We start from the raw sequence: 14,843 nt of genomic DNA on the forward strand, positions 1-14,843 counted from the left end.
TATGAACAGGGAAGGAGCAACCAGATGAGCTTCCTATCCAACCGCTGTCCGCAGGTCAAAGCACCAACACATACAAATATACCGCATATACAGTGAACTAAACACTTATAGAAACCATACACATGTTACTAGGCACCCTCCATCCATATGCACAAACTCGTGCTAATAAGTACCACACACGCACAAATGCAAACGGCATAAAAATATACAAAAATGAGCACATGCTAGAAAACTGCATAATCATAAATGCAAACAAAACTATGCACATATGAGCACATGCATGCGTAAATATGCAAATATACCAATATGAGCACATGCACGCAAAAACATGCAAATATCAGGACATGAAAGCCCCCTGTCCTTGGACGTGTATTTGCCGGCGGTAAATGCTATGGAAAGCGCCGGCCCCCTGCCCACGAGTGGAGAATCATTGTGATTCTCCGCTTGTGGCGGGCAATTTGCAGCATGCTGCGAATTGCCCCGATTCTCCGCGGCCAGCCTATCTATCAGATAGGGCTGACCGGCGGAGATTCGGGGGCGGCTCCTGCTCCGGGGCGGCGGCTCCTGCAGCTGAGATTCGCCGTGGGACTTAACAACGCCTGTGGACGGGGGCCTAAAGTGAAAATATCCAAATATGAGCACCTACACGTGAATACATGCAAATATGCAAATATGATCACATGCACGGGAAAATATGCACATATGAGCAGATGCAAGCGAAAACATGCAAATATGAACATATGAGCACATGGACGCGAAAATATGCGCAAAATATGCACAGATGAGCAGATGCCCGCGATGAAAAATTTGTCCGATGCAGCAGCTTACCTCGCCGAGTGATGTCAGATGGTGTCCGAGCGAAGCGAAATTCCTCTCCACATGAGTAGTCTTCTCCAAAAGGCGGGCAAATGTGAGATCAGCATGTAATTTGCCTAAAACGCCAATCTCAGGATCCGTACGTTGTACAAAACGCAGCCAAATGTCAGGTTCCTCTCCACACGAGTCGTCCTGTGGAAAACGGAGTGCATATGAGCACATGCAAGCGAAAACATTCAAATATGCACATATGAACAGATGGAAGTGAAAATATGCGCAAAATATGCACATATGAGCAGATGCAAGCGAAAACATGCAAATATGCACAGATGAGCAGATGCACGCGAAAAGATGCTGAAAACTGCGCAAATGCAAGCGAAAACATGCAAATATGCGCAAATTATGCACAGATGAGCAGATGCAAGCGAAAGCATGCAAATAAGAGCCAAATATGCACATTTGAGCAGATGCACGCGAAAAGATGCGCAAATGCAAGCAAAAACATGCACATAGGAGCAGATGCAAGCACAAATGCGCAAATGCAAGTGAAAACATGCAAATATGCGCAAAATATGCACATATGAGCAAATGCAAGCGAAAATATGCGCAAAATATGCACATATGAGCAGATGCAAGCGAAAACATGCAAATATACACATATGAGCAGATGCAAGCAAAAATATGCGCAAAATATGCACATATGAGCAGTCGCAAGAGAAAACATGCAAATATGAGCCAAATATGCACAGATGAGCAGATGCAAGCGATGAAAAATTTGTCCGATGCAGCAGCTTACCTCGCCGAGTGATGTCAGATGGTGTCCGAACGAAGCGAAATTCCTTTCCACACGAGTAGTCTTCTCCAAAAGGCGGGCAAATGGGAGATCAGCACTTAATCTGCCTGAAACGCCAATCTCAGGTTCCGTACGTTGTACAAAACGCAGCCAAATGTCAGGTTCCTCTCCACACGAGTCATCCTGTGGAAAACGGAGTGCATATGAGCACATGGAAGCGAAAACATTTAAATATACACATATGAGCAGATGGAAGTGAAAATATGCGCAAAATATGCACATATGTGCAGATGCAAGCAAAATCATGCAAATATGCGCAAAATATGCACATATGAGCAGATGCACGCGAAAAGATGCTGAAAACTGCGCAAATGCAAGCGAAAACATGCAAATATGTGCAAAATATGCACAGATGAGCATATGCGAACGAAAGTATGCAAATATGAGCCAAATATGCACATTTGAGCAGATGCACGCGAAAAGATGCACACAAATGCGCAAATGCAAGCAAAAACATGCACATATGAGCAGATGCAAGCGTAAATGTGCAAATGCAAGCGAAAACATGCAAATATGCGCAAAATATGCACATATGAGCAAATGCAAGCGAAAATATGCGCAAAATATGCACATATGAGCAGATGCAAGCGAAAGCATGCAAATAAGAGCCAAATATGCACATTTGAGCAGATGCACGTTAAAAGACGCGCAAAAATGCGCAAATGCAAGCGAAAACATGAACATATGAGCAGATGCAAGCGGAAATGCGCAAATGCAAGCGAAAACATGCAAATATGCACATATGTGCAGATGCAAGCGAAAGCATGCAAATAAGAGCCAAATATGCACATTTGAGCAGATGCACGTTAAAAGACGCGCAAAAATGCGCAAATGCAAGCGAAAACATGAACATATGAACAGATGCAAGCGGAAATGCGCAAATGCAAGCGAAAACATGCAAATTTGCGCAAAATATGCACATATGAGCAAATGCAAGCGAAAATATACGCAAAATATGTACATTTGAGCAGATGCACGCGAAAAGATGCGCACAAAGGCGCAAATGCAAGCAAAACATGCAAATATGCGCGAAATATGCACATATGAGCAGATGCAAGCGAAAACATGCAAATATGCGCAAAATATGTACATATGAGCAAATGCAAGCGAAAACATGCAAATATGCACAAAATATACACATATGAGCACATGCATGCGATGAAAAATTCAGCAGATGCAGCAGCTTACCTCACCGAGTGATGCCAGATAGCGAAGCGAAATTCTTCTTGAAACGCGTCCAAATGTCAGGATCCTCTCCACACGTAATTTTGCAAAAAGGCGCACAAATCTCAGGTGGCGTCTCCACACATAGCGCACAAGTCTCTGGTGGCGTCTCCACACATAGTGCACAAATCTTAGGTGGCGTCGCACAAATCTCAGGTGGCGTCTCCACACGTAGCGCACAAATCACAGGTGGCGTCTTCACACGTAGCGCACAAATCTCAGGTGGCGTTGCACAAATCTCAGGTGGCGTCTCCAAACGTAGCGCACAAATCTCAGGTGGCGTCTCCACACGTAGCGCAAAAATCACAGGTGGCGTCGCACAAATCTGAGGTGGCGTCTTCACAAATAGCACACAAATCTCAGGTGGCGTCTCCACACGTAGCGCACAAATCTCAGGTGGTGTCGCACAAATCTCAGGTGGCGTCTCCAAACGTAATTTTACAAAAAGGTGCGAAAAAGTCAGGTTGCGTAAGTCGTAACATGTAGAAAAGGCGTCCAAGCGTCAGGTTCCTCTCCAGACGAATAGTACTGCAGAATACGCGGGCAATTCAAATCCAATATGACGTCACAGATCACGTGATCCGTATGCACAGCTCATCGTGCACGGCTGCAGAAGTGTATCCGCGTGCACGATAAGAAGCCCACGTGGTGCCGAACAGCCAATGAGGTGGCTGGAATCGGCAGCGCTACTCATTCAATGCTAAAATGGTAAATATGCGCGGGGAAGGCATTACCACTTCCTGCTATGATGTGCCAGCCCCCCCCCCCCCCCACAGCAGTGAGTGGCTGGGCCGATCAGGTGACCGCTGAGTACTTAAACTGGTCCCGTCCGTGACTCACCTCAGACACATGCTGGCAGAGGTTAGGGAAAGTGCTGCTTATACAGGGATAGTGTTAGCGTAGGATCCTGTCTTCAAGAACCCCAACGGGCCTTCTTAGGGCTACTCCTCATCGTGTGCATTACTGTTGTAGCTGGCTGGGAACAGTAGTGCACCATTTTTTTTTTAAAGGAGATGTCCCGAGGCAGCAAGTGGGGTTATACACTTCTGTATGGCCATAATAATGCACTTTGTAATATACATTGTGCATTAATTATGAGCCATACAGAAGTTATAAAAAGTTTTTTACTTACCTGCTCCGTTGCTAGCGTCCTGGTCTCCATGGTGCCGACTAATTTTTGGCCTCCGATGGCCAAATTAGCCGCGCTTGCGCAGTCCGGGTCTTCTGCTGTTCTCTATGGGGCTCCGTGTAGCTCCGTGTAGCTCTGCCCCGTCACGTGCCGATTCCAGCCAATCAGGAGGCTGGAATCGGCAGTGGACCGCACAGAAGAGCTGCGGTCCACGAAGATAGAGGATCCCGGCGGCCATCTTCAGCGGTAAGTATTGAAGTCACCGGACCGCCGGGATTCAGGTAAGCGCTGTGCGGGTGGTTTTTTTAACCCCTGCATCGGGGTTGTCTCGCGCCGAACGGGGGGGGGGTTTAAAAAAAAAAAAACCCGTTTCGGCGCGGGACATCTCCTTTAAGCATCTCGGGCAGTGCAGCCCATTTCAGCTATAGCGTTGTCAGTCTGCAGTGTATTACACAGAGTTTAGAGACAGAGCTGCTTATATAGGGAAAGTTTTACAGGACTCCTGATCCTCTGTGCAAAAACCCCAACGGTCCTTCTTAGGGCTACATCTCACCATGTGCATTATAGTTGTGGCTGGCTGGGAGCAGTAGTGCACCAACTTTTGTATTACGCATCTAGGCCTTTTCCCCACCTTGCAGTTATAGCGTTCTCAGCCTGCAGTGTCGTACAACTAGCTCTTACTGTGAAACTGCACTCTAAAATCTCCTAGCCTACTGCAAAGTAGTTCAGTTATACCATTCTGTGTGTCCTGTGCATAACGCAGAGTTTAACCCCTTAAGGACACGGCCTATTTTGGGCTTAAAGACGCAGCGATTTTTGATAGATTTTCATCTCCATTTTTCAAAAGTCATAACTTTTTTACTTTTCCATTGACGCGGCCGTATAAGGGCTTGTTTTTTGCGTGGCGAACTGTAGTTTTTGATGGTGCCATTACAGACTATATTGTAAAACTATTATTATTTTTTTTATGATAACAGGGAGAAAAAACGCATCAATTCTGCCATAGATTTTTTTTTTTTACAGCGTTAATCAAGCAGCATAAATGACATAATACATTTTGTCTGCGGGTCGGTACGGTTACAACGATACCAAAATTCTTATATTTTTTTTAGGTTTTTCCGCTTTTCTGCAATAAAAACCCTTTTTTTGGAAATCTTTTTTTTTTTTTTTAAATCATTGCATTTAAAGTCCTGTAACTTTTTTGTTTTTCGATGCACGGAAGTCTGTAAGGGCTTATTTTTTGTGACACGAGCTGTAGCTTTTATTGGTGCCATTTTGTGGAATATACGGCTTTTTTGGTCACTTTTATTGCATTTTTTGGGAGGCAAAATGCTAAAAATTAGGATTTTGCCTTTGTTTTTGTGGGGTTTTTTTAGGCTTTTTCTCGGGCAGAATAAAAAGCATATTTAACTTATTGTATACGTTACGGACGCGTCAATACCAAATATGTGCCTTTTTTGTACATTTTTATGTACATTTTTTTTACATTTTTATTTTTTTCACATTTTTTTTTTTTTACACCATCTATGTCCCTCTGGGGGACTTAAAGCACAGCACTGATGATCGCTGTGATAAGGCATGGCAGGAGTTCTGTCCTGCCATGCCTTACCGCTTATACAGCGATCATAGGCTCTGGCAACACCCCTGCTGTTGCAGCCGGAGGCCAGCTATGACTGACCGCCGGCTCCCGCTGCGGGATAGCACGAGATCTGTCATGGGGAGGGAAGGGGTTAGGGACAGAGCTGCTTCTATAGGGAAAGTTATACAGCCCTGATCCTCCATACAAGAACCCCAGCGGTCCTTCTTAGGGCTACATCTCACCGTGTGCTTTACAGTTGTGGCTGGCTGGGAGCAGTAGTGCATCAATTTTTGTGTTACACATCTAGGCCTGTCCCCAGCCTTTCAGTAATAGCGTTCTCAGCCTGCAGTGCCATACAACCAGCTCTCACTGTGAAACTGCACTCTAACATTTCCTAGCCTATTGCAAAGTAGTTGAGTTATATCGTTCTGTGTCTGCAGTGCATTAGACAGAGGTCTTACCGCTAAACAGTACTGTAATATTTCCTGGGCCACTGCAAACTATTTCAGTTATACTGTTCTATGTCTGCAGTGCATTACATAGAGATCTCACCGCTAAACAGAACTGTAATATTTCCTGGGCCACTGCAAAGTATTTCAGTTATACCGTTCTATGTCTGCAGTGCATTAGACAGAGATCTCACCGCTAAACAGTACTGTAATATTTCCTTGGTCACTGCAAACTATTTCAGTTATACCGTTCTATGTCTGCAGTGCATTAGACAGAGGTCTCACCGCTAAACAGTACTGTAATATTTCCTGGGCCACTGCAACATATTTCAGCTCTGCCACTGTGCAGAGCGTCCCACAATACCCTTTCCTTGGTGGGGTTGAGATAGCCGCAGTTACCAGCACTATCCACTGGCTTTAGAGTCTTCTCCCACTCCATATAGCCTCTCTTATTTACAAGTATTTGCGAGCGGTAAATTACCCCTAGGTATCAGTGCAAGACAGCAGGTTCATTTTTTTAAGTCACAGCATAGAGCCTCCGCTATCTACAAGTCTCTGTGTGCGGTAAATTAGCCACAGTTGTCAGTGCTGTACAGTGGGGTAATTTATTTGGGCCCTGCTCTATTCTTAACCTGCCATGAGGATAAGTAGGGGTAAGGGTCGAGGACGCGGGCGTCCAAGTGAGGGTGTGGGCACAGACTGAGTTCCTGGGCGTGGTAAATCACAGCCGGCTGCTGCAGGATTAGGAGAGAGGCAAGTTTCTGGGCTCCCCAGCTTCATATCAGTAGACCTTTATTACAAACAGAGCAGTGCGAGCAGGTCCTGAATGGCAGAAAATGCGTCCAGCAATGTATCGACCACCCAGTCTTCTACGCAGTCCACTACTCCCGGAATAGGGACTGCAACTCTGAATCCTCTGGCTGCTCCTCCTTCCTCCCAGCCTCCTCACTCCATGAAAATGACATATTCTGAGCAGGCAGACTCCCAGGAACTGTTCTCGGGTCCCTGCCATGAGTGGGAAAAAATGGTTCCTCTCTCACCTGAGGAGTTTGTTGTGTCCAATGCCCAACCTTTGGAAAGTTCCCGGAGTCCGGGTGATGAGGCTGGGGACTTCCGGCAACTGTCTCAAGAGCTTTTTGTGGGTGAGGATAATGATGAGACGCAGTTCTCTGTCAGTGAAAGAGTAGTAAGGACAGTAAGTCCGAGAGAGGAGCGCACAGAGGATTCGGAGGAAGAGCAGCTGGACGATGAGGTGACTGACCCCACCTGGTTTACTAAGCCTACTGAGGACAGGGCTTCAAATGGGGAGGCAAGTGCAGCAGCAGGACAGGTTGGAAGAGGCAGAGGAGTGGGCAGGGGTAGAGGCAGGGCCAGAGCGAAGAATCCCAGAACTGTTTCCCAAAACACCCCCTCGCGGCAAGCCTCCGTGCAGAGGGCTAGGTGTTCAAAGGTGTGGATGTTTTTCAATGAGAGCGCGGACGACCGACGAACAAGGTTGTGCAACCTGTGTCACACCAAGATCAGCCGGGGAGCCACCACTACCAGCCTCACCACCACCAGCATGCGCAGGCATATGATGGCCAAGCACCCCACAAGATGGGACGAAGACCATTCACTGCCTCTGGGTCACACCACTTCCTCTTCCCCTGTGCCACAACCTGGCACACAGATCCAATCCCCCTCCCTGGACACAGGCATGAGCGCCTCCCGGCCTGCACCCACACCCTCACCTCCACCGTCCTCCACTCCATCCAGCAATGTCTCTCAGCGCAGCGTTCCGCTGTCGCTAACACAAGCGTTGGAGCGAAAGCTGAAATATGCCGCCACCCACCGGCATGCACAAGCTTTAAACGTGCACATTGCCAAATTAATTAGCCTGGAGATGCTGGCGTACAGGCTTGTGGAAACGGAGGCTTTCAAAAACATGATGGCGGCGGCGGTCCCACGCTACTCAGTCTCCAGTCGCCACTATTTTTCCTGGTGTGCCATCCCCGCCCTACTCCAGCATGTCTCCCGCAACTTAAATCGTGCCCTCACCAATGCGGTTACTGGGAAGGTCCACTTAACCACGGACACGTTGACAAGTACTGGCGGGCAGGGCCACTATATCTCCCTGACGGCACATTGGGTGAGCTTGGTGGAGGCTGGGACCGAGACAGAGCCTGGGACCAGTCACGTCCCACCCACACCCATAGTAGCGGGTCCTACGTCGGAGCTGGTATCTGCGGCGTTTTATGCCACCTCCTCCAATCCCTCCCCCTCCTCCTCCACCACGTCTACCTTTCAATTAAGAAGTGTGAGCACGTCGTTAGCAGTCAGTAGCGTGTGGCGCGGCAGCACAGTGTTGGGCAAGCGTCAGCAAGCCGTGCTGAAACCTATCAGCTTCAGTAACAAGAGGCACACGGCCCCCGAGCTGTTGCAGGGTCTGACAGAGCAGACAGACCTCTGCACTGTTTAAAACTTTTAAAAGTTTTATCAGTTTTTACAGTTTTAAAAGTTAAAATCAAACCAATTTTTGCGGAGGGCCTCCAGGCTCTGTTACAAATTAACCAATAATGAGCTGTATCTTCAAAAAGTGTTTATGGGTTTCACCTGCCCTCGCGGTTGAGCAATTTTTCAGGGGTACACTTGGTACACCAATTTTTCAGGCCATTGCCAATACTGTTAGCAAACTAATTTTTCCAGGCTTCACCTATACTCTTGGTGAACAAATTTGTACAGGTGTTCGCCTATACTCATGGTACACCAATGTTACAGGGGTTCGCCTATACTTTTGCTACAAAAATGTTACTGGCGTCTGCCTGTACTTTGGCTACAGAAATGTTACTGGGGTCTGCCTATACTTTTGCTACAGAAATGTTACTGGGGTCTGCCTATACTTTTGCTACAGAAATGTTACTGGGGTCTGCCTATACCTTTTCTACTTAATGGTTTGAGGGGTTTGCCTATACTCTTGCTACAGAAATGTTACAGGGGTTCGCCTATACTTTGGCCACAGAAATGTTACTGGGGTCTGACTACACTTTGGCTACAGAAATGTTACTGGGGTCTGCCTATAACTATTCTACTGAATAGTTGTAGGGGTCCGCCTACACTCTTGCTACAGAAATGTTACAGGGGTCTGCTTATACTTTGGCTACAGAAATGTTACTGGGGTCCGCCTATACTCTTGCTATAGAAATGTTACTGGGGTCCGCCTATACTCTTGCCACAGAAATGTTACAGGGGTCTGCCTATACTTTTGCTACAGAAATGTTACTGGGGTCCGCCTATACTCTTGCTACAGAAATGTTACTGGGGTCTGCCTATACCTTTTCTAGTGAATGGTTTGAGGGGTTCGAATATACTCTTGCTACAGAAATGTTACAAGGGTTCGCCTATACTTTTGCTACAGAAATGTTACTGGGGTTTCCTATACTTTGGCTACAAAAATGTTACTGGGGTCTGCCTATACTTTGGCTACAGAAATGTTACTGGGGTCTGCCTATACCTTTTCTAGTGAATGGTTTGAGGGGTTCGAATATACTCTTGCTACAGAAATGTTACAGGGGTTCGTCTATACTTTTGCTACAGAAATGTTACTGGGGTTCCCTATACTTTGGCTACAGAAACGTTACTGGGGTCTGCCTATACCTATGCTACAGAATGGTTTGAGTGGTTCACCTATACTCTTGCTACAGAAATGTTGCTCCTCGCCTGCCCTATCCATTTCTGTGTTTTTTACATGACTTTGGTGATTTGCTAAGATTTTCACAAATGAAAACCTTAGCGGAGCACCAGTCATATACAAAAATGCTCGAGTCGCCCATTGACTTCAATGGGGTTTGTTACTCGAAACGAACTCTCGAGCATCACTGAAAGTTCGACTCAAGTAACGAGCACTCGAGCATTTTGGTGCTCGCTCATTTCTAATTGTGACACATTCACTCTTCACTTGTTCTGAAAGTCCTTGCCAAAAGTGGCTCTTCTGTGCTGCTGGATTTTACATGGTATCGGCTACCCAGTGGCAAAAGTCATCTGTGCATTTATCAATTAACCAATTTCCTTGTCACTAATGGTGCATTTTAGTTTCAGCTGGGGTAAAACTGTTATCATTAACTTGATTTATAGCGGTGGAGAAGCCCACGCTAAAGCTTCATCTGTTGGAACATTGATGGCAAATAGTACTTTTCTTCTCTTCAGTGGTATATTGAGCTGTTTGCATCTGAATATATATATATATATCCAGCATTGATTAAAGAAAAGAAAATTGATTAAAGATAGTATTGACCATGATCTCTACTGAAATTTTACCCCAATGAAATGTTTTAATTTGAATCTGCAGCTGCGCTATGAAAATCCAAAAGTTATCTTTTTAATGCAACACTTTCTTATTGTAGGTCTTGCACTAGATTTTGCAGTTATGAAAATTTTTTTTGACAGTTGGCATCAAACGCCTGTAGGTTATTGTGTCTGACTCTAGAGGTATGTTCAGAGTCCAGCAGATAAAGTAATCTGGATGGATGGTGTTTGCTGAAATAATCAAATAATCCTAGTCAGGAAACAGCCCAGATTGGGTACACAGATAAGCAATAACAGCTTATATAGAGAGGCAGTAAAGACAAAAGGTGCAATAATCTGAGAAGTGGTAAGGCCAGGCATATACAGAAAGTCTAGAAGTGAGGATAATTACTATTATGTTTTCAATGTTGACAGTACAGTATAAATTATATGTTATCTTTTATTCTGCAGGTCATTATGATTATGAAAAAGCATTCATTTTTTTATTGTGTTCTCACTTTTGCTCAATAAAAATACTATTAAAAAATCCCATGCTTTTTGTATCATCACATTCTTAGGCCTTAGTCACACGGGCGTTTTTTCGCGCGATTTGCGCATCGCATGAAGGATGCGCATGCGCAAATCGCGTGACCGGCGCCGAAAAATCGGCCGAAAAAACGCCCGAAAATCTGCTCCTAGCCGCGTTTCATTAGAAACGGGCCGGAGCTGTCCAGCGCATTGCATTCAATGGAGCCGGCAATACAGCCGGCTCCATTGAAAGCAATGCGCTGCGGGCGAGCCCGGGATGAATTGTCGGGAAGGGCTTAAATATATAAGCCCTTCCCTGCAATTCATCCTAAAATGTGTTAAAATAAAAAAAAATTGTATAATCACCAATCAGGGGCAGCTCCCGCTGAGCCAATGAGAGGCAGCAGTCACTCACCCATTCATGAATTCATGAATGGGTGTGTGAGTGAAACCTGCCTCTGATTGGTCAGGCTGTGACCAATCAGAGGCAACTCATTCAGCAGGCGGGGATTTTAAAGCCCCGCCGGCTGAATAGTGCCGAGAAGCAGTTCAGGAGAACTGACAGCGGCCGCGGCAGAACTCCGGCTGCAGCGGAAAGGTGAGTATACAATATTTTTTTTATTTTAACACATTTTAGGATGAATTGCAGGGAAGGGCTTATATATTTAAGCCCTTCCCGACAATTCATCCCGGGCTCGCCCGCAGCGCATTGCTTTCAATGGAGCCGGCTGTATTGCCGGCTCCATTGAATTCAATGGGCAAACATCGTTCTTCTCTGCCACAGCTGTTACAGCTGTGGCAGAGAAGAATGATTTGTATTCTATATGTTCTCAATGGGGTCAGCGCTGCTGCCGCCGGCCCCATTGAGCGCATATAGAGAAGAGAACAGGAATCGCAGATCGCACATAGGTGCGATCTGCGATTTCTGTTCTATAATTTATCGGACGAACGCATAAAAAGCGCTCATGTGTCCGATACCATTGCAAAGCAATGGTTTTATAAAATCGCCGGACGCATGCGCATGCGCAAATCGCGGCTAAAAACGCCCGTCTGACTAAGCCCTTAGGGTGCGTTCAGACGAGCGTGTTTTGCATACGCACGCACAAAAACACTCTTGTATTTACAACACTACATTCCCTATGGTGTGTGCACATGTCCATACTTTGCAGGTGCGTGCCTGCAAAGATAGGACATGCGTGCACCATAGGGAATGCACGCATTGTTTTCAATGGAGCCGCGTTTGAAAACAATGGCCTGCTGGCTCCCTGCATTCCTTTTCAGGGAAGGACTTTACATATAAGCCCTTCCCTGAAAAAGAAAGGTTTTAGTGTAAAAAAAACAAAAATGCAGGCATTCTCTTCAATGGAGCCTCTTCTGCTGCCGGCGGCTCCATTGAAGACAATGGTCTGTGGCACACCTGAATTGTTTTTCAGGCAAGGGCTTTACATATAAGCCCTTCCCTGGAAATCAATTAAAAGTGATTTAAAAAAAAAAAAAAAAGATACTCACCTCCCTTCAGCTGCTGGGGCACAGCCGTGTCTTCTCCTGCTGTCCCCTGCACTGTGGTGCTGATCTAGTGCTCAGCCAATCACAGGCAACTCTCCCCGAATGAATGACAGGTGAGAGTTGCCTGTGATTGGCTGACCTCAGCCAATTACATACAACTCTTTCAGCAGGCGGGGATATTAAATCCCCGCCTGCTGTTAGATCAGCAGTTCAGCACCACAGTGCAGGGGACAGCTGGAGAAGACCGGCTGTGCCCCGGCAGCTGAAGGGAGGTGAGTACCTTTTTTTAAATTTTTTTTTACTATTTTAAAAGGCTTTTCAGGGAAGGGCTTATGAAGCCCTTCCCTGCAAAGCCACTGACAGCTGCCGGGGCTCAGCACGGACTTCTGCCGCTGTCCCCGGCTCTGTAGCGCTGCTGAGCTATCAGCAGCCGGGGATTTAAAATCCCCTCCTGCTGGTAGCTCTGATTGTGATTGGCTGAAGCAATTCAGCCAACCACAATCAGAGCTACCAGCAGGCGGGGATTTTAAGTCCCCGGCTGCTAATAGCTCAGAACTACAGAGCCGGGGACAGAGCTAGAAGTCGCGGCGGAGCCCCGGCAGCTGAAGGGAGGTGAGAATTGTTTTTATTTTATTTTTTGCACTATTTTAAATGGCTTTCCTGAAAAGCCATTGACAGGATGCCGGCAGCAGGATTCTCTACCGCAGCTGTCATGTGTGACAGCTGCGGTTGAGAATTGAAGAATTCCTTTTGCTGCATCTGCCACATCTGTGGCAGATGTAGCAGCAGGGAATTCTCTTAACTAGCGGGGGTGAAGGATACATCAGCCGCATGCGGCAGATCTGTTCTTCATGCCCGCGGGGGTCACAGCAGCGGCGGACCGGTAAGTTTTTTTAAATTCTTTTTTGTTTTGCACTAAAATGTTTCTTTTTCAGGGAAGGGCCTATATGTAAAGCCCTTCCCTGGAATAGAATGCAGGGGACCGGCAGAGCATTGTTTTCAATGGAGCCGCCGGCAGCAGCCGGCACGCAGCTGTGTTCACGCGTGCTTTTGCTCGTACCTAGGTGCGGACGTATGTACGCACCTAAGTACGCACCAAAACACGCTCGTCTGAACGCACCCTTAGAGTTATAACATGATTTTCCCCTCATTGTTGGAACTGTGTGAAAAACCACTTTGCAATTCCGCCATTATTTTTTGTTTTTGTTTTTTTATGGTTTTCAAGGTATGGGATAAATAACGTGTTCCCTTTGTATTATGCGTCACTATGGTTACCACAATACAAGTTATGTATGTTTTTTAAAATATCTGTTTCAATAATAAAGTATATTTTAAGAGGGGAAAAAAAGGCTTTTGGGATTTTTTTAGCATCTTTTTTTAACATTTGTGAACATTTTAGGACTAGTTTATACTAGTTCTTTCGGGTCGATTTTTCTTGCCCTGTATGGGAGTAGGAAAACAGAATCTATTGGCCAAACAGAACCATCATGAAATGGAACACAACGGCAGTAAACAGACCCCATTGACTATAATGGGTCCATACTGTTTCCTTCCGATCGGCACGTTAAAGGACAAAATAGAGCTGCATTGTGTTTTAACAGAAGTCAATGACTGAGGTTCCAAACCTCTGAAAAAGCCCTAATTTAACTTTTTAAATACCTAATAGGTATTCACACATAGCAGACTTGATGGCCTTCTTTAGGCCCCTATAGACTGCAATGACAACCAGTTGGCATCCCATGAACTCATTGCTAGGGCACTAAGGAAGTGACAGAGGGCTGTGTCCTTTGAGAAGTTAAACAGCCATAATCCAAGTTATCTCCGATCATTGCTGAAGAGTTTTAGGTGTAATATACAGCTGACACTCACTGTGGATGGTCCTGTCAGCACCATTCTTGTGCTATCAATTTACAGCGTTTGATGCCAACTACATGGTGAAAGTGCCATGTGATGCTAAGAGGTTAAAGTCAATCATGTGCACTAAAATACTGTATATAATTAGCTATAACATAATGAAAGCGGCATGCTATATTTTCTGTGATATAGTAGGATCATCTTGTTCACCCATGCAAATAAATCTTAGTTTTCATATAAAGTGTGGGGTGCTGCCTTCATTATTGAGCATGTTATACTCTTGTCATTTCTGGATTGAACCCTCAGGGAGACGTATGCCTTGGGCTACATTCACTTTGCGAGCGTAATATCAGGCCGAGAAACTCTGCCTGATATCACACTTGTCAACATGTGTTTTCACCCCGATGTGAGGCAGATTTTATTCAAAGACGCCTGGCATCACTTCCGTGAAATAGCGATCCTCAAGCACTTGTTTCACACACAACAAAGGATCACAAGTGTTTTGAAGTGATTTCAATGGTAAACATTGCACTCGAATACACATTGCATGGCATGCAAGTGGCATGCGATGTCTTTGAAGGTCCCATTGAAAACAATCAGTGAGACGTTCTGCTGGAATGCCCAAAGATAGAACATACTGCAATT

This window comes from Eleutherodactylus coqui, chromosome 2 (genome assembly GCF_035609145.1).
Source record: "Eleutherodactylus coqui strain aEleCoq1 chromosome 2, aEleCoq1.hap1, whole genome shotgun sequence".
Classification (NCBI taxonomy): domain Eukaryota; kingdom Metazoa; phylum Chordata; class Amphibia; order Anura; family Eleutherodactylidae; genus Eleutherodactylus; species Eleutherodactylus coqui.